This window comes from Diachasmimorpha longicaudata, chromosome 3 (genome assembly GCF_034640455.1).
Source record: "Diachasmimorpha longicaudata isolate KC_UGA_2023 chromosome 3, iyDiaLong2, whole genome shotgun sequence".
In the NCBI taxonomy this organism is placed as follows: Eukaryota; Metazoa; Arthropoda; class Insecta; order Hymenoptera; family Braconidae; genus Diachasmimorpha; species Diachasmimorpha longicaudata.
Genome location: NC_087227.1, coordinates 7,387,908 through 7,408,361, shown reverse-complemented (window position 1 = coordinate 7,408,361; position 20,454 = coordinate 7,387,908). Strand labels below are relative to the sequence as shown.

Sequence of the window (20,454 nt, the reverse complement as noted above, 5' to 3'; positions counted from 1 at the left end):
ACGCAGAACAATGCAGTTTGCGAAATAGTTTAGACGAATGGAAGGGGAAGGGAAGGCAATATTTAGGGCTCTTATTTGATTTTGATTCGCCTTTCGAATCTTAATTTTCTTTTACCAAATCCTTCCTTCACCTCAAAGGTCGTCTCGATTATCCTTCAAGTCTGTCTCTTGTTGAGTTTGTACTGCTCAGCCTTATCAATGATCTCGAGTCTTGGCGTCGATGAAGGACGAGCGGAGCCATCAGAACGATCAGACAATCGTTGAAGTCAATTGAAAAAAAATCCCAGTCTCATTTTGTTCCGATTTCCCCTCAGAAAATTGAAACAGCGAAGCAGAAGAAAAATTCAGGAGTATATAGAGGCGAGCGGTATACCATCCTCCATTCAAACTCCTCGGAAAGACAGGGCACAACAGTTAAGCGACGGGAAATTGCAAATCGAAACGTTTTACGCGAAGCAATGAAAGGAGTCCACCAGTTCGATTACAGCACCAACCGTAAACTCTTGATGGAGAAAGAGTAAGGATTCGTGGACGGAGTGCATGATTTCTCGCGGCTCTATAGCCCCTTAAATACCTATCCGTGAGAATGGAGCTACATGGAGAAGATGTATATCCGAGAGTTTCGATTACGAGGGAATCCAGCCTCGTGCTTCCTTCATTTGTAATAGGTCGAGTGATGGGATGACGGAAAGGTTTCACCAACATATTTACGTGGAGGGAAAAATTCTTGAAAAATTACGTGCCTGTTCCGTAATCTGCCAGTTATAATGTGCGATAAAAATGACGAAACAGTTACGCACTTACTCAGTGAAGTTGCAGAATTGGGAAGAATTGGCATAATTATATTGCATAATTTTGAGTGAATACTTTTTTGACTGGCAGAGTATGGAGAAGGCGCGTAATTTTTTAATAATTTTTGTCTTCGTGTACTATCCCAGTCCTGAGGGGACCTTTATCATCAATATTGCCCCAAGTCACTCGTTCATATCTCCAGAGTTTCAGAAAAATTCACTTCTTGACGATTGTTTTCAGGACATTACCAACAACATACTCTAACCATCATTTAACCCCTTTCCGGATCGCGATATTCTTTCACAACTCCACCACTCTCATATCCCCCTCCCTCCATTATTGCTATCTCAGTTATTGCCAACGTCAAGCACTTGCTACATTGTAAACCCCCCTCCCCATATAAAAACAATTTCCTTAACTCGTGGATCCAATTCAACTGGGTAATCATCAACTTTATGTTATTGGCATAAAGTACGTCTGCGAAAAATCCACTTGATAAAATTTACCCCAATGGTTATGTTGTCTTTACCAACATGCGTTACCCCAATACACCAGCAAAACTATCGTGGCAATACTATTGCCACTCATCAACTCTCCAAATTGCTTCTCCAGTGGATTCTGCTTTCTGATGTATCCCAACAATCTTAGAGCATTCAAGTATTTTTTGTCCTGTTATCTCGTTTTGTTGTTGATTTATTCCGGACAATAAAAAAAAAAACAAAAAAAATCGAGTGACTTTATTCATTAAAAAAACATCAACACCCCTGGCTGTCGACTTTTGCCCTTTTACCCCAGCAAGAAAATTAGAACGACTTGAGAAATGATTCAAACCATCAAATTTTTAATTATCTCGAGAATTTTTATGTCACTCGGAAGATTCCATTCAAAATTAACGACAATTTAATAGGAAACTTCTGCCCCATCTTAAAAAAACAATTACCTCTCACTTTTTTCATGAAAATCCTTTCCAACGTTTTTAATCAAACATCCCATTTGTTCTTCAACGATTCCATTATTCAAACTTTCAAGTATGAAAGAGGAAAACAAGTTCCGATAACACAATTGTTTTTCTCCCTCGGGTTGTGCCAGTGGGCGGATGGGAACCCCGAAATTCTGGTCTGTTCTACGGATAAAAACTTGATCGCAACTATTCTCATATCCCAACTCTAGAATATTTCAAATAGCTAGTTTTAATCATTCGAAAATTTTGTGTTAAACGATCACACGAAATGGCAAACACGAAGGGGGGGAGGGGAAGGGTAGCAACGATGCAAAGTATGCGATATATTTTTATATTCACTTGGCACACATACGCCACAGGCAACATATTACGCCCCTCATACCTTACGTATTTGTTCGGGCGTACACATTGGCTTGAATATATTGTTGGTTGCGTACAAATGTGAGTGTTGTTTGTAATACATCTCAGAGATGGAATAAATATGACGTGATGAAAAATACGGTCGCTCGAAAATTCAACGATTGTACCGTACGGCCAAATGGTATTTCTAACTTTGTAAAGTTCCTGCCTTCTCTAGTTCCGGTTTCCATCGGTGATCTACATTTCTGAGAGGTTTTTAAGTTCACCTCTTGTGCCCATTGTACTTGGGAATATGGGCCTGGAGGGTCGGGAATAATATTTGCTTATTTTTTTTTTACTGCAGTTTTCTAGAATCAATGAAAATTGTTGAGCCCTTGTTTTTTTTTCCCCGCCTTTTTTTTCAAGTTAGTTTTGAGTGGTTACGGCGGAACGAGTGGGGTTCATCGAGTTTTCTGGTGGAATTGCCACGGAAATCGGGAATAATGGAGTTTAACGCGAGTTTAATCGGGAATGGATATTGAAAATTCATTGATTCATTAAATCAACCCTTTCGGTTAATTAACACTTAATTCAACTTTGAAAATAATTCTTGACGTTGAAAGTTTGGAAGATTGAGCGCTTACCGATTCGGCCAAAAGGCAGGAGAATTTTCCGCAAAACTCAAGACGCTCTGTACCTGCCAAAAATTATTCGAAAAATTATATTTTTTCTGAATGTGCTGATTGAAAAAATTGAATCAAATTTCAGTTCAGTCGATTGAGCGGTCACTGAAGTATAACGATTCCTCATAAATCGTTTTTCCGATATCTCCTTAACCGTTTGACTGATTCCAATTTTTTCTTCTTCGCATGATAATGCACCTTCAACCGGATAAAATAAAAAACATTCCACCGTAGGCGACGTTGTTCCCTTCCTTTTTACATCTTCTTAATTGACATTTATTGTAGGTACAAGTTGAAAAATAATTATTGATTCTGCTCACATCTTCGAATACTTTTTTTTCCACAAGACCAAGTCAAGCCAGTTCTTCACACAAAAGAACGTCAGCCTTTGCCAGCGCAAAATAGTTCATTCTTCATTTTTAGCCCTCTCTAGAACATCGTCTCATCGATCTATCGGCGATGAAAAAAAAATGAAAAATCTGGAAATATGAAATATCCAGTATCTAGTATTTCCGCAATGCAAATTTCCACGAATGTATTCCTGCTGCCGCAGAGATTCCCATCCTTCCATCAATGACTTGATGAATCGGTGACCCGTTTTGACTCTCATCGTCAGTGCCATCTCCCTGTATTTGCCCGGAGGACACAAATCGATGTTCGTTTCTCAGTTGCACGAACAATTTTCACCGAGAAATCACGTTGGAATATCAATCCTAAGTCAAGCGTATGAGATAATAGCACTGACAATCCGGCAAATCAAATATTCCCTCCCTCTTTCACGTCATCTCCCCTCTTCCTCCTTCTCTCCCCCACCCCCCTCTCCCGCTGTAGTTCCCCGACAAAGCCCAACATCATGGAATAGTCGCACGAATGCCTAATAAACCCGTGACAACGTCAACATGAAAAATAATTAAACCTGCCATTCTCCGAATGTTAACCACTGTTTGACCATAATACAGATAGATACATTGTCAAGTATTTATACATCTAGTTCATGCGAAAATGTTCATTGGTCATGGTGAAATGTTGAATATTCGTTACCGCTGTGATGCATTCTCATCGTAATTGATGAATTACGGGTGTAACACACGTGACTAGGTTTATTCGCATCATTGAATCATCAACTCAATCGTTAATGGTTGGTTTCGACGGGGACGGGGGACCATTGGGGACAATTCCGGAACAACCCCTCATTTACGACCTCGTGACCCGTAATTTTTTTTTTTTTTTACCAATTCGTTCTTTCGTTAAAAAAAAATGCAAAAGTAGTGCAGAGTACATTATAATTTGTTGATGGGGGATGAACGATGATTTAGTGTTTGATCACGATAGAAACGAAGGTATATCACACCAATTTTCATCCAATTTAACCTGAATGTGTACACAAAGTGCTGAGAGAGATCCCTTCGCTGATGGAAATATGATTTGATATTGTGGAGCCAATGGGCAAATGCTGGAGGTTCATTCCAACGGGTGGGTTATGCTATAGCCAAAATTTGTAATAGCGCTCGCTTTTTTGAATTTTCACTTGTTTTCCCGACACGGGGATAAAGAATTCTCGTGTGCTCGTTTTAATAAAAAATAATAAAGTGGGAGTCAAATATAAGTTTATGAGGAGATGGGGATGATGGTGGAGTGGAGTGGGGGAGGGAGGGAGGGAGGAGGAGGAGTTGTTAATGTATGGGAGATACCAGTTTTCAAAATTTGCGGGGGCTATTGTCGTAATCATATTTTGTCCCGAATGGAGCCAGTGTTGCTGTGGCTCCAGGTGAAATGAGATTATTTTTTCGGGGTAGACGAGTGGATGAGTATGGATATGGGGAAGGGATGTTGCTTCCTGTTTGAGCTTACCTCACCTACTCATTTACATTGGCATTATGTATTCAGGGGTGAATGTGAGATAACCCGAGGATACTTTTCATCCAATCTTGGGAAACAGCCGGGGGGTGGTTTTCGCGCAAAAGATCGGGTGGATATTTTTTACAGACTTATTGGGGTGGCAATCGACTCGGTACATGGAGGGACAAGTTTGTGAAAAATTACCGGGCCCTAGAATCGAGGTGCAACATGCGAGAATACTGAAATGTGTTTGACTCACAGATAAAAATTCCTGGCAATACCGAAAAATCTGACCGAAATGTGTCCTGGAAAAATCTGAAAGGGTACACAACTGGGAGGAAATTCAATTCTCAAAAATTACAACCAGAGTACTTTAACATTTCATTCAATACCATAGTTTGTAAACTGAAATTATCAATTAATAAATATCACCGTCATATCAACCGGGTTTTAACGCTTGAAACCCGTGGGAATTTGAGGTTAAAAGTGAAGAATGAAACGGCTGTCGTGCTTGGAATCATACTGGGATTATTGCAATATGAAACAGTTGTAATTGTACTTCAAATTTCTCGTTTAATCCTCTATTATTCCAACTTTCATTTGTTGTGTCCTGCACACGTGATTGTCCTCCAAGGGAGATAAAAAAATTTTGTAATTTTTTTTAAAAGCACTAAAACTATCTCTAAAGTCTGTCATTATACGGAAGGCAAAATTCTTGAAAAATTACCCGCCTGTTCCTCAATCTGTCAAAACATTATTCAGTAAAAATGATGGAACAGTTACGCATTTTTTCACTAAACGTTCCATATTTTCAATTTTTCGGTAATTTTTGCCGAATATTGACTGGCAGATTGCGGAACTTAACTTAAAATATTTTCTTCAAGCATTTTCATCCCATTTTACCCACAAAAGTCGCCAAATTCCATTATTTTTTTCTCCATTCTCCCGTTTTAGATAACGTATGAAATTTTTCTCAGGATTAGAATGAGTAAGATGGGACTCGTGCTGAAACACACAACGAGGGTATAACGCTTTCGAGAGCCATGAAGAAATTGACGCACATAACGCTCCAGTCGAAAAGCCTTAATCCATTAAGCTTGAAATCCCCAACGTTCGCCAACAATATTTACACATGAGAAGGGCCCGGGGGCGGGGGGGATATGTGGATATCCTCATAGAAGAGGGAATAACGGTAAGAAGTGGGTGGAATTCGAGGCAGTGCACAGCGACGTCGTATGAACTATCATGACGGATTGGTAGAAATTTAGTCCTGATCGGTTGTGCAGAAATGACAGCTCTCGAGCTTCGTCTTGGATAACACGGATGACATCTCCCCCACCAAATAAAACTGATACATTTCCACCCTCCCCCAGCAGAACGGAATTCTCATCGTGAGCTTTTATTAAAACTAAAATTATTTTGCCAGCAGAGGCTATAAAAACCCCAACTAATTTTTTTGGCAATTTAATTTCCAAATCCCATTCAGTGCTGTTGTCCTGAAAATTAGTATTCCACTCTGCATAAAATTTTATATTTTTTTTCCAGCATATGAAAGCATTTATATCGTTAAGTGTATGAAAAAATTGCCTCACTACGACACGACAGAAATCATATCGTTGTTTGCAACCGTTCATTACCCGACATTCGTTAATATGAAGTGGGAAAGTGATAATTAACCCCATGCGACCTCCCCCCTTTCATCTAATTAGATTGTATAATCAAGATTGACTTGGGGGTAAAAAAACGAGTGAAAAGCCCCAAGGGTGGGCGTATGTGTCTCTTGACTGGATTCGTCGTTTGCTTTGGAGATTCTCGCGACCTGTTTAAAATGCATTGGCGCGCAGAAAAGCCCCCAGTGGCTTCCGAAAACATTGACTTTGCATAATATTGAGTCTAGCAGGATAGTTTGACCATGAGCAATTCCCATCCGACGTCCCTCGCCAGATAATGGAATTTAAACTGTTGACAATTATGATTAAATCCCGATTTTTTTCACTATTAAAGTCATCCGAAGGATCAATTACCGATCGAACAACAAATCTAATAGCTCCGGTAGTACGTAAAATCCTTTGAATTTTATCAAGACCGTGAGAAAATCTACCCCAGGCGATAAAAAAAAAATCGGTGAATATACTTTTCTCCATTGCAAAACCATAAAAAAACAATCAAATATTGACAAATTCCTTGAGCTCTTCCACTCATGTGGCAATATCATAAACCGGATTTTCCATAAACACTCGTGCACTCGGAGAAAAGAGGACGCATTTGGAATTCCCTTTGGGAATAGGTGAGGAATAAATTTATCTTTTCCCGGAAGAAGGGAGAAAGGGAACAATTCGACAATCCCGTCTTCCAATCGCTATTGGGGGATATACAAACCCAAGATCTGAGGGTCTTCCTCGTCGAGTATATATAACCTTGAAGAAAGAAATCTCTCCCTCGGATCACTGATGGATTTCACCCCTATTTCCAATCCAAATTCATCCCCTTTTATTGCTCTTTTCTAATACATAAATTTTTATTAGACTATTTGATTAATTTGATTGGTCATTGATGCTCATATAAAGCTAAATATATGTCGAGAACATATAAAAGCTCTTTATAAAAATGTAAACTCCGGCCTCCATATAACGACGTCAAAATATATCCACTTCAGTGAAGTTTAATAAGTGATAAACTTCATTTTATATAATTGATACTTCACATCGTATTGAGAACCTGGGGCAAACCGTACGGCGCTCACTGACATTTCGACACCACTCGGGAGACAATACTAATCTTGAAGTTAGTGAGAGCCTCATCAATATGTCAATTCGATAAAAAAAAAATTTATGGTGATTGTAAGCGATATAAATTCATCCTATCGGATCTCTCCGAAAATAGTCTCATACATGTATGTATGAGGCCCCCTAAGTGTGTATATTGCCTCGAATTACGATAAAGGAAACTAATGCCAATCCTCAAATTCATATTCTCAAGTGTCCTCAAGGATGGCATCTAATCGTCCTACGATTTTCCAAAACCGTGAATATTTCTTCCCTTGTACGATCTGTAATGGCCCCATGAGAATATCAAAATTCTTCCTCAATACGGGAAAACGATTCGTGGAATAATCGACTGGAGGGTCAAGTGGAAGTATCGAGCTACAACCATACATCAATGTATAAATATTCCATATAAATTCAACGGGGAATTATAAATTTTTTATACGAGAAAGTAGTGCAACCTTGGTCCAGCCCGGCGCAACATTGCACCAGTCCTAACCTATCGTCTGTTCTGCCCCCTAGGAAAAAAGGAAAATTACGTGCCTGTTCCATAATCTACCGGTCAAAATAACACTCGGTAAAAATGACGGAACAGTTCCGCACTTTTTCAGGGAAAATTCAGGAAAATGTCCAGAACGTTCCAGGAAAAGTATCGGACGTTCAGGGAAAAAACGTCACTCTTGACAAACGACACTGAGTATTGCAATTAAAGAATTATCTTCGAATATTTCAACAAAATAAGTAATTGTTCCTTAATTTTAACTGATTACTGTTGACTGGCAGATTACGAAACAGCGAAATAATTTTTAAAGATTTTTTCTCTTCGTGTACGATATCCAAGTCTTCATAGAGGAAATAAATCAAAAAATAACTTGAACTGAATTTTTCTCTAGACATCGCTGAATTTCCACCCCCTTCCGTTCACCCCAAGTATTTTTGCCAACAGCAATATAGCCAGAGCATCGACAGTGTTTATCAGGTAGGGAGGGCAGACTTGGATATTCCACTCACGCAATCTTACGCCAGCCTCTCACCCACCCACCCCATACCCCATCCCTTCTTCCCACCTCAAACCACCTTTTCACTTCTTCCTTCAGTTGTACACGTGACCCTCCCCAGCGTGGCCTGAATCCCAGTTTCCTACGAGTTCTCCTTGAGGGGGTAGGGTTGGGCTGAATGTTAGTTCTAGGCAGCATGGCGCGCCTCCCAGTTGCTGCACGTGACACACATATTGCCCATCTTTTCTATGGAAGGCGAGCCAAAAAGCAGGTATAGTCATACCCCTACAACCCCCCTGAGCTTTGTCTTGTCTCTCATTTTAGTGCCACAGCCCAATGGAAAACCTAATCTTGGTAATAATTTAATTGTCCAGGTCTATGAGGGGTTGTTAATCTACTCGAAATTCGGGAGGTTGGTCATGTAGTACCTGTCTAGATAAGTTGCCGACCCAGCATCCAGTGCAGTGTACGAAGAAAAAAAAATATTTTTGCCAAATATCCATTAACTCCGTTCACTCGAGAGAAGTATTTATTTTTTGAAAATTATATTTCCTCGGTTTAATTACTCCCGATGGAGATCGACCCAGGTTTCAGTTATGATAATCATATTACTCCAGAGGATGAGCATTTTGTAGGTGACCTTGAATGAACTCCATTGATAATTATTTCGTTTTTCTAAAGTTCTGATTTTCTTGAGGGATGAATTTCGATGAATGTGAGTGTGAGGATAAACAGTCCCTGTCCCTGGGATTTTAAGACTATCATTTATTATTTATTCTCCCACAATCCAGTGAGTCCCTTAATTTATTAATTTATTGTTTACTATCTCGCGGATTATTTCCTCGACCAAACCATCAATTTTTTAAAGCCTGAATTTGAGCCAAAAATATCCCCCGTCATCGGCCCCAAACAAAAAAAAATGTATAAAAATTTAATAAATGCAGCACAATGATCCACAATGGGATGAACAAAGGGGTGGAGTTGGGTGTGGTAGAGGGGAGAAAGTGAATCAAGTCAAGTGGTGTCAAATCGTCAAAATGAATGGGAATAAGCGTGGGTTCACTCGAAAGAGTGCCAAGGGGTATTAGATGGCTTGAAGCCAGAAAAACCCCTCCCACCTATGGATATTCTGGCAGTCCTCTTTACGTTCCCATTTTAGAGAAGGCGGGAGGGCCTCCGCCCTCACTACTTCCATTTTCTCGTCGTCTATCCGTTAGTTGTCATCCATCCCCCATCGGTATCTACCCCTTCTCAGATGGCTTGTGCAGTTCTCAGCGAATATTTGGTGTTATGTATTTTTCCGCGACAGGGGGTGGCCGTGGGGAGGGAGGAGGGTAGAGAATTTAATGACGAAGAGATTTTTTTTTTACATCTCTACGACCTGAAGGTACTCCATGACAATCTGAATTTAATTTGTCGGTCTTATTTGACCCTATCATCCAAATTGACTCTCATTTCCGTATTTAGTAATGGAGAAACAGCAAATTTTTAACTTTAAATTTAAAATTCATTATCACAGCCATTGTTAAGCCAAACGTAATATCATTCCATTCAGTTATGTCCGGTGTATTTAATGGAATCATTCCGACCTTTCACCGAACATAAATAATCTCATGCGCTCGCGTATAATTAAAAAAAAAAAGTAGAGAGCGAGAAACAAAACAAAAAAGGGGAATAATAGTACGTAACTTGCGTACAATAAATTTTCGAATTGCACGTGTGCGTCGGTCTGATGGGAGAGTAGAAAATTTGCGTGGGTATGTATTCCAACCCAGCGAGGGCAATATCGAGTTTTCATTCGTTTTCAAAATTTATTCGATCAACCACTAACTCGATAGCCACATACGCACCCGCCTAGGAACACTGTGTGCACAGCTCCAGTGGAATAACAATCGGGGGACTTTGGAAATATAATCGTACCGGTCGATCAATTTTTTTTTTAACGGAATGGCTGAAAATACTTTGAAAACCTATCGGTGATTTTAATCAACTCATACATTTTTTAAATTTTAACTCCACCATTCCGCGTGGAAATTAATATGCAAAAATTTCAAATGCCATCTCTTTCACTTAAATTATTTTTTCCGTGTACTTTATTTTTATTTTAAAATTTATTTGTTATTTCCTTCTCTCCACGTCTTTCGCCTTCTTGCTGGCCCTTGTCTTACCCTCTTGCATCCCCTTCCCTTGCAGTTCTCGGAGACCGTCTATTTCTCCAACTTTACCGCACTTACCCAAGAGTTGAGGGACACCATGGACCACCCCTACCGTACAGTCGGCCGGTAATGCAGAGTCCTAATGTGCCCTTCTAAGTACTAACCCCCACGGAAAGAACTTAGACCTCTAGAGGGCCACCGGGGACGAAATGACGATCAACCACCTTCAGGTCAAGTTTTGTTGGAAAAATGATACTTGGGAGGCAAATTTTTTTGACAAAACCAACCCCCCTCCCTCGTATCGCCCCCTGGAGGTCTAATTTTTACCTAAAATTTCGGTATTCTAACATTTAGGCTGTAGACTTTTGTTGAGTTGAGTTTTCGCCTCCCATTCTAAAATCTAATTTCTGAATATAACGATGAACGACAATAAATAAAACATTCGGAATCGTATCACCGAACCGCACGGTTTATCAAAGTCAGGAAGCCCGGAAAGCCCGCAGATGGAGTCACGAACGTAGAAAAAGAAAGCCAAAGTGAAAAGAAACAAATAAAAATGGGAATTGGACTACAGTCCGGATAGAGAAGATACTGGACTTGAAGATAAACTCGGGGTGATGCACACCTTACGTAGCACGTGCCTTTGGCGCGTCTGAGGTATATACCCGGGGTCCGTTTAACCAATTTTCGTCGTTTCTCAATGGGTCCTCGATGCTCACTTGATAAATCCATCTAGACGAGAATATATCCGCGCTTGCCAGTTTCCGCACGTAAGCGAAACGTCAGCTCTTCGAGTTTGCCAGTAGGCGGACTAGGGTTGCACACAGAGGAGCTGTTCGGGTTGGTAATGCGGGGGGTTGGAGGGCGAGAAGGGAGTAAGCTTTTGGTCGTTACTTCTCACCCCGTCTTCTATCTCATCTTCTTTGATAATCCTTTCTCTCTCTCTCTCTCCTCTTATACTTCATCCCACCTCGTTCTCCTTTTTGAAATTGCTAACTCTCTTCCTCTTTCACTTCTGTCTCCCTTTTGCTTTCTCGAGGCGGCCTCTACTCGTCAAGCCGACGATTTAGCACCCCGTGTATAGGTCGTAAGCAGCTCACGGAGCATCGTTTCAGGGCCGATTGAAACTCCTCCGTTATTTTTTTTTCTTTCAGTAATTTTTTTTATTTATCCTGCAGTGAGGGAAAGGGAATGAGTTAAACACTTGTGATTGTCCTTATCATTGAATGACTGGGATGCAAATGGCTTTCCGATGGAGAGCTTTGCGAATCGACAACACTTCCGAATGACAGAGCAGGGGATGATTATAAACACTTTGTATCAATGACAAGATTTTTGAAGGATATTTTAAAAAAAGAGTTTCTCGCGGACAGGATTCACATTTCTGCTCCGTACGAAATCCTGATTTTTCTTCGATTTCTCTGATGATGGCGTTGAAAAGTTGACGTTATGACTTATTCAGTGGTAGAGGTGAGGAAGGAAGTTGACTTTAGAGTCATTCGCCCTCGTTTCAACTTTGAAAATAAAACGAAGACAAAGGAATTGGCATCCTCGGACGATTCGGCAGGTTGGTCACGCGCCATCGAGCCGTCCAACTTCAAGAGGTAATCAGAAAAATCTACGGCGAGGAAGAGTTGATTGAATTGTCCTCGTGAGGAATACGAATTGTGTGATGAGCGAACGAGAGATATCCATTTATTTCTTGTTTATCATCGACACTCAATCAATTTAATTAACTCAATTTTGGATTTCTTTAGTCTATTGCCCGTTTACTTTTTTGCCAGGGAGTTGTCACTACTGACGATTTTATCATGACATCAGCATCTTGAACATAGATTGTCTCGTTTAATTCGTGTTCCGGTAATGTGCCTCTGGTTGTTGCATTGACAAGGGCAGTTGGAAGGTGGTTTGCAATTAATGGTAACTCTGGTGGTAGAAAGAGAAAGAGACGTGGGGCCGGGAGGAGTGGAGAAACAAGAGCAGGTGGGACTTAATTAGTACAATCTCGGTGGTGTTGGACGTGCAGAGAGGAGGCCACATTTACGACTGGTGCTTTCTACCTCTCCCACCCATCCCTAACCCCCGTCCCACCCTTTGAGTTGTGGAGGTATTCGTAAATGGCACGTAGACCCAGTACTCCGTAGACTGCTGGGAATTAGATGGCCCCCGGTTGGTGTGCCAGCCCTCCCACGAGGAATCTCCCCCAGGTCCAAATGACAAAACTCATCAAGAGGCGGAATATTTAACCTCTGCAAACTTTTTTCTCCTCCACTGATGCTTTTTGAACTTCTACCTGTCGACTCTCTCTTTTTTTTTTCGCTAACTCGGAAGTCGAGGGATGTTGGACAAAAAAAAATCAGGTTTTTGTGATGATATATCGTGGGTGGGTGATCTATGGAGTTTGAAAGTTCTTCAAGCGATGAATCAGGTTTTTCGCGCGGTTTATCACGGGAGGTACCGAGAAAAATTTGAATTAAATTGGTTTCCAAGATTTTTGAGGTATTTATGAGAGACGAATTCTCTACATGATTTGTGGGATGTACGAAAATAAATTTTGGATAAATATTAGACCTCTTGAGGGTGCAACGTCGCACGAAATGACAAAATTAGACTTTGGAGGCTAATTTTCTTGATAAAACGAACTTTTGTCTCTTGTTTCACCCCCTGGAGGTCTAATTTTTACCTAAAATTTTTTTCGGAGTAGAGAGCGGGGCAAAATGACCCATTTTTGTACGAAAATATGCCCATTCATGTGTGCATTAATTTTTTCAACAAATACATTTTCAAAGTCTCCCATTGACACACGGGATATTGCCCATTGAGCGCCGACTTTTGTTCCAATAGTACATATTTCCTCACTGGAGGGACCGACATAACTAGAAATGCTGTGCTTCAGCGTTAGCGTCATGACCCAAGCTTTTTTCGGCAAAATGGAAATGGCTGGGTACACATTTCACACTGCAATTCCACCCTGTTTGCATTATATATAACTCGACCAAAAAAAAAATCGCCAGAAGGGAATGCTCGTTGAATGCATATGACTGTGGGTTTAACATCTGCATTCGCTGGCAGGGATGAAAGTTAATGAACCCCAATTTTCGGTTCTGCCTGATGGCAGGAGGTAATAATACGAATGATTCATTGAAACGCTGGACCGGCGTGTAATCGGTGGAAAATTATAATTCTTCATTCTTTTTTATTGAAAATCAACCCTTGATTGCTCCCTTTTGGATGAAAAAAAAAATCTGTTAAATGTCATGTCATCAACAATTCCGTTGGGTCTTTTTCCCGATGGGATCGATTATATCGACATTACTACTCATTTCTGAAACCTCCAACAATGTTCGCTGCAGTCAATTTTTCATCTCCTCGAGCGAAACACCCCCCATCCCCCTGTCTTCTGCATACTTCTACCCTTCATCGAAGGTACCATTCACCGTCATCCGGGTGGGGCTCTCCTACCTAAAAAACGGGTCAGCATTGACCCGCAGCCATCCGACTGTTGGCCCAAAGCTCCCAGCACTGGGCTAGCCCTGGGCCCTTCCTCCCCCCGTCGTGCTTCCCCCGCGGTTCATCAGTCCCACCCAAAGCACCTAACCCCTTTCACCCCCAAATGACATTGCCAATGGGCTACCTGCCATTCCAAAACAACCCTTCCACCCCTAAAAATAATGTCACCCGTTTTTTTCCTCCAAATTGAAGCACTTTGATAGCAAAACGACCGCTTAAAATCCACCTCAAGTCGAGTTCTTTGGCAGTCGACCGGCGGTACCGACGTTGTATAGCACTAGGTGGAGGCACACTGCGACTAGATGGGTGGAGTAGGGGGAGGGGGCCATTCCAATCGTCATAAATTGTCGTGGTGAACGTGACGATTGTACAGAATAGCCAATAGTCCCAGTGGCGTGTCATTGGAGCCTTCTGGCCTATGCACAACCCTCTGGGATGCTTCTCTTCGATTTTCACGTACCAACTGTACATACGTCATATGCATGTACCAACCGGCAAAAGAGGGGAAGGGGGGAGGGGACAGATACTGTGGAGAGTACTCCAATGCATCCAGTTCAGGTTATCCAGCCAATGCTACTACCTATTCCTATACTGCTCGTGCTACCCACTGTCCATCCGGTGTTGTGATCGAGTTAAACGGGTTAAATCATTCCCCCTTTCCCCCCCCCCCCCCACCCCACCACCAACGACCACCCACCCCCAAATTTGTGTCAGCTATTTTGCATTCAAGGGGTCGGAAAAGGGAATTGTACACGCGAATCACTATGTTTCATGTTAATTTCCCGTATGTTGAATTGTATAATTATATGGATTTCATGGATACTTGTTATTTATGATTTTTTTTATTGATTGATTGAATGAAATTGAATGAAATTACATGGAGATTTCGATTTTCATTAATTTATATTGGTTTGCAAATACTGTAGACTGAATGACATGAATTCTTCAATGCAATTGCCATATTTTGAATATTTTCGCGAAATTCTAGGTTCAATTGAAAACAAATGAAATAATTCTTCAGTAATCAAGTTGGAATAGTTGAATTCATTAGTCCATGGACTTTTGACGTTAATGTCATCCATAATCTGCTGAAAATCACGTCTGGAAGCGGAATGAAAAATTTATGTGAATTACCACAATCGAATTTTAATTAATTGCTTGATGTCGAATGATTGATGAATTTCGATTCAAGAGATGAAAGAATAATTCTTGGACTGGTAAAACGTCAAACATTTCCATAACAGTTGATAGTTAATTTAGCGTGATGATCGCTCTTAATTAATTGAAAATAAAAAAAATTAATGGATCCACTTTATCAGTAACAAAATCGGATTAGACGAAATTTCAAGCTGATTAATCGGTAATTCAATAATCGCATATTAAATCTCACAATCATTCAGTAATTCCATGAGAATCGAAACGCATTCCGCAAAATATCTCCAATTTTCCTGGAAATCAATTACCCCTAAATTAAATGTTACAACCCTTCATAATTCATCGAAGATCGTAGTCTTGACATTCAATTAAAAGTTAATGGAGCTCTCCCCCCCCCTACCCCCCCTTAACCCGATCGATTATTCCCCCCCAAAAAAGTCCACAAAACTCGACATCAGCTGATAATTCTGATAAACATTGACATTGAAAAAAAAAAATCCCTCCCCCATTTGCCACTCGCCCTTAATGCAAATGACCAGCATTAGCCAATAATTCGGTGCTAACGTTATTACTTTACGTGCGAACAATATCAGCATAATTTATTTGCCTTAATTAAGCACATTAACGGGTGAGAGGGTTGAGGAATTGGGATGGGGTAGACAGAGGTGAGTAAACCCATTTTGCGAGGGACAAATTTAATACACTGCAGGTAGAACATCCTCTGGCACCCGCTCTCTCTCTCCCTCTCTCTCTCTCTCGTCATCCCGTGGTACCTTCACCATGGGTTCCATGGCACCCTCCTGTCAGCTTGGCCATTGTCGTACGTGTGGCTAACTCTGGAAATGGATAATTCGTTTGGTGACATTTTCAGACTGGTGGGGGAGGGCTTGTTTCGAGGTGACTGGAAATTCTGGGGCGTGGAAATGTGGGTAAAGTCGTTAGTGCAATGTTAAAAAAAATTCCAACTTCTGATAATTCAAATCTAAAATTGGGAGGCCCTGAACACCGAACAATTTACGCTCCACTTATTGGCTTCTCTTTTTCAGTAACATGCCATGCAGGCCAATGAGTAATTTAATTAATTAATGAAATAATGTTTACCTGCATTTTCGCCATATCCGTCAGTGTTTAAAAAATAATTGACCTGCAATAGCCAATTTTCATCAACTTCTCCATTGCATTCTGCATTTACAACCACAAAATTCCTGGAAATTTCAACTGAATTATCACTCGTTAAAAATCTCCACACGAAAGTAAATTTTAGATAAAAATTAGACCTTTAGAGACAAATTTTTTTCATAAAACTAACCTTTGTCCCTCGTTTCACCCCCTGCAGGTCCAATTTTACCTAAAATTTTTTTCCGTTTAAAATTTTCATCAACATAAATCATCATCATGCACGAAAATTCCCCTCCGCTCGAATCAATACCCTTGCCGTGAATCTAAAATCGCAAACGGCAACAATGAAAATCCGCGAACGTCCCTCCCCCCCCCACCCCCAGGTAAAGTCGCGATAGTTTTCCCCTACTGTTATACCGCCACAACAACGGCCATTCCTATCCTCATCCTCGGTCCATTATTCACCCAGACGCACCGTGTAACTCGGGAGGGTGAGTCCCTCCTCGTAAATCGCTTGTCTCGTGCAGTTTTATCCCCGAGTCCCGCTATCTCCCTTCCACCCTTCCTCACCCCCTCACCCCATTCACATACACACATACCTAAACGAGGTACAATGCTAGGAAAATCCGCCAGCGCCACCAAGCGGAATTGTCGAGTCGCCAACTCCCGGTGACGGAAATAACTCCCGTAACCGGAGAACTTTATTTCTGGAAATATGGCGGGTTGGGCTGACTATTTTCGATGCTCACGCCAAAATTTCCTATTTCGCCAGTCGACAAACGGCGGTCTCGGAGCCCCCCTCCCTTCGCCCACCCCCCGAAGGGGAATGAAGACACACGGACTCCACATGTGCGACGAACCGCCGCCATATGGATTTTCTTACGAGTGGATCCTCTTCACCTTCACTCAAGGGCAATGTCCGATTGCTACCAGTCAGAACCAGAGAAAAAAAAAAAATTCCCCACTAATTCCTCATCCATCGAAATATCTTTGATGATAAAAATCATTTCCGGAGTATTTCACCATTCAGTGGGGCAAAATGGCAATTTTTTTCCTCAGGGTTGTCTAGAGTATCCCACTGGGTCCAATGCCACCACTAAAAATGACCGATTCCACATTCCGATTATCTCAATCGGAAAATTTCACCCAAAGTAAAAAAAAAACTTGAACTCCATTGATTCCGAAGCCATCGCAATCCAGATCGATCTTCCCATGGTCTAACGGGACAGAACCGGTAATGTCCGCTGTATCGACTGGCACCACTCGAAATGACCGATCCCACCGTCCTATCGGCTCTGTGATCTGCATTCGTCGATTTATCTCAATTGTTGATATCGAAGATAAGCCACCGCGCAGCTCCATACTTCTTTACATTCCATACGTCATAGTCACTATGGGAAGTAAGGAAGCACGGAACAGTCGCTGGGCCCAATTTGTTCCACGTAATAACGTAATTTCACTGGATTTGAAAGAATAAAGTATTCACAGAAAGCTCTCATTATTTCCAAATGTGAATTATTTGAATGATCCTCGGTTGCTTCGTTAGGGAGTAACAAAATTTTCTGATGCTTCCTCTTGCGCACTTGGAGCACGGATGATCCAAATTGGATGGAACTCTCGAGTTATCCTTCGAGTGGCCTCCCAGCTCCAACTGAATGCCGTCAATGATGTTTCGGTGGCTCCTAGGGGGCAGCTGAACAAGAAGAAGAGGAGGAATTTATCTAAAAATGGCACCAAGACGTCTCATTGGCCTTTTTGTCACGCCAGATTTTCCCCCACTTATTTTTTCGAGGGAATGGGGGAAGGGGTCCAGCATTAGAAAATGTCTGTAAGCTTACACTTGACTCCGGGCCTCGCCATCTTGCCCTCACGCGCCAAATTAGTCTTTACCCGAAAATAGGCGTCCCACGGCGAGCAGAGCACACCACATGGCGACTATTCCTGGTGTTGAGAGGACTGAGGGGGGTATTGGAGATGTGTGCATGTCTTGGGAGCGATGCGGGAGGGATGAATGCGTACGAGGAAGAAAAAATTTAATAGTTGGTAAGACGAATGGATTATCTGATGAGAGGACTCCCAGGAGCTGTTGTTTTCTCCTTTAAAATTCAGTAAAATCGATGGAACATTGCGAGGTTACAGTTGGATCGCTCTTCGCAGAAACTTGTAACTTATAAAGAGGGATTTGATAGGAATTTGGATCGAGAGAAGACCACAAGGCGAAAAATGGAGGCTGCTTGGTTAATTTTGAATTTTCATTTTTCCTGAATATCTCAAAATCTGCGAAAGTTGAAGATTTTTGTAGCAACATTTTAGCGATGAATATTGAAAGTCCCATAATAAATTTGATTCTAAAATATTTATCGATAGGGAGAATAGATCGTCTCGAAATCCATCGAAAAGCCGACATTTCCGTCTCAAATTCCCTCCCCCTTTTCGGACTATCTCAGATATCTAACGTATTTTATGATAAAGAAACTTGAAATAGAAAATTAACCGATCAACGTCGGTGGTACTCACCCCAAAACTGATGTATCGAGTGTTATCCCCAGTGTGTTGGTAGGACGATAGTCACTGTGGATCTTAACGCTGTTTCATTACCCCTTCGACGAATTCGAAAATGCTAAAATAAACTCGTGTAGCCGACGTCGATCCGCGCGCGATGCATCCCCGTGTGTTACGACGTGGTTCTCCGAGCGTTTCATTCGTCAACTGACAGGCTGCAGCGTTTATTTTTAGGCTGTTGGTATGTTGGCGTTGTTTTATGTTACGAGGGACAGCAGTGGGGGATTTGCAGAAACCTTTTCAGAACTATTCTACCTAAATCCCTCTAAATTATCATTTGTTGTGATTTTCAAATGATTGATTTTTTCGAATTTTGTCATTGGTACACAATAATGCACTCAACACACTGGCGTTGCATGATGATCGGGTTCTCTTCTGCATCGCAAGATGTTGAAACTCTATTACCGAGAGAAAAATTCCACCAACGAATAACCGACATATCAACAATTTTGTTGCATTTAAAATTAACTTGTTGCTATACTCAACGTCTCACGTGACGCTTGGATATACTACTTGATAATTCTATATGCCGTGTTTCACCGACCAATTAAATAATTGAAAATACAAGAGTCGAGCAAGTGGTGGTACAAGTGACGAAATATTGCTCACATATCGAAGGGGACAATGGGAGACATGAAGACGTTTGCGGCACGTAGAGACTCCATGAACAACTGGCTCAGTGACCTGACGACATGGCTTACAGCTCGCCCGATAATAGGAGTCTGTGTCTTCGCTAGAGACGTTCAGGGCTATCAAGAGAACCGAAGAATCCTGGACTCAACGTGCAGGAAGACTACCTACACTAGCTCCGGGAGTCTGATGGTGCCCCGGGCCTCACGTCGCTGCAATTTGTTGCATTTGATGATTCAAATCAACATTTTCTATTCGTCATTCGGTCACCCAGGATCTGGATAATTAGGAATGCGGTGGGTTTCTCACAACTGAATTTCGATTCCCCATTCGCCGACAACTTCAACGTATTCTGACGCCTCAAGACTTCGCGCCCCCGTCGCCGACGTGACCGCAGCGCTTCGGTTCCTCCGCGAGGGAATTTCGTTACTTGGCCACTCCACTACCGCGCCTATACAGCGCATAGCGTTGCGCAACGATAAAATCCAGGAAGCTCAACGGAAAAAAAGGGAAGATAAATATCACGAAAAAAATTATCTTAAAAATACTGTCGTACGGATGCTGTGCACGTTATACCGGCGCTAAAACTTGAAGCTTCTTTCTATCCCTCGTCGTATCGGGTTACGGAGTTCAGTCCCGTTGAAAATAGCCCCCCTACGTATATACCCAGTGGCAAAGACTCTGAGTAACCTCAACGACGTGATGCCGAGTGTACAGAGCAAGAGAGGAACGGAGGGAGTACAAGTTGTACCGAAAGAGGTACCCAGGGACCGCAACCACCAACACAACACCAACATTCTTTTCATCTAAAATTTAAAGAAACACTGACGACAACCCCCAACTGTGATAGAAAATTCTCAGCCAATCTCGGCCCTTCTTTTTTGGTCGGCGTGCGATGCATTAAGAATCTGGGGAAAAAAGAAAAAAAAGATTTCTTCAGTTGAA

General features: G+C 41.6%; 1 protein-coding gene and 1 long non-coding RNA gene across 5 annotated transcripts in view; one reads left to right on the top strand and one right to left on the bottom strand.

Moving 5' to 3' along the window:
- Mib1 (mind bomb 1) overlaps positions 1–20,454 on the top strand; it is a 146,436-nt gene that overhangs the window by 112,985 nt on the left and 12,997 nt on the right. The window lies entirely within an intron of this gene.
- LOC135161047 (uncharacterized) lies at positions 14,930–19,007 on the bottom strand. Of its 3 annotated transcripts, none has more exons than XR_010298683.1 (3): positions 18,835–19,007; positions 16,300–16,403; positions 14,930–16,034 (listed from the first exon to the last, which is right to left on the bottom strand). It is a non-coding gene; the product is annotated as an uncharacterized LOC135161047 (long non-coding RNA). The 3 variants fall into 3 exon arrangements; XR_010298685.1 differs by having other exon boundaries at positions 16,304–16,403; XR_010298684.1 differs by lacking the exon at positions 18,835–19,007 and adding an exon at positions 16,508–16,673 and having other exon boundaries at positions 16,304–16,403.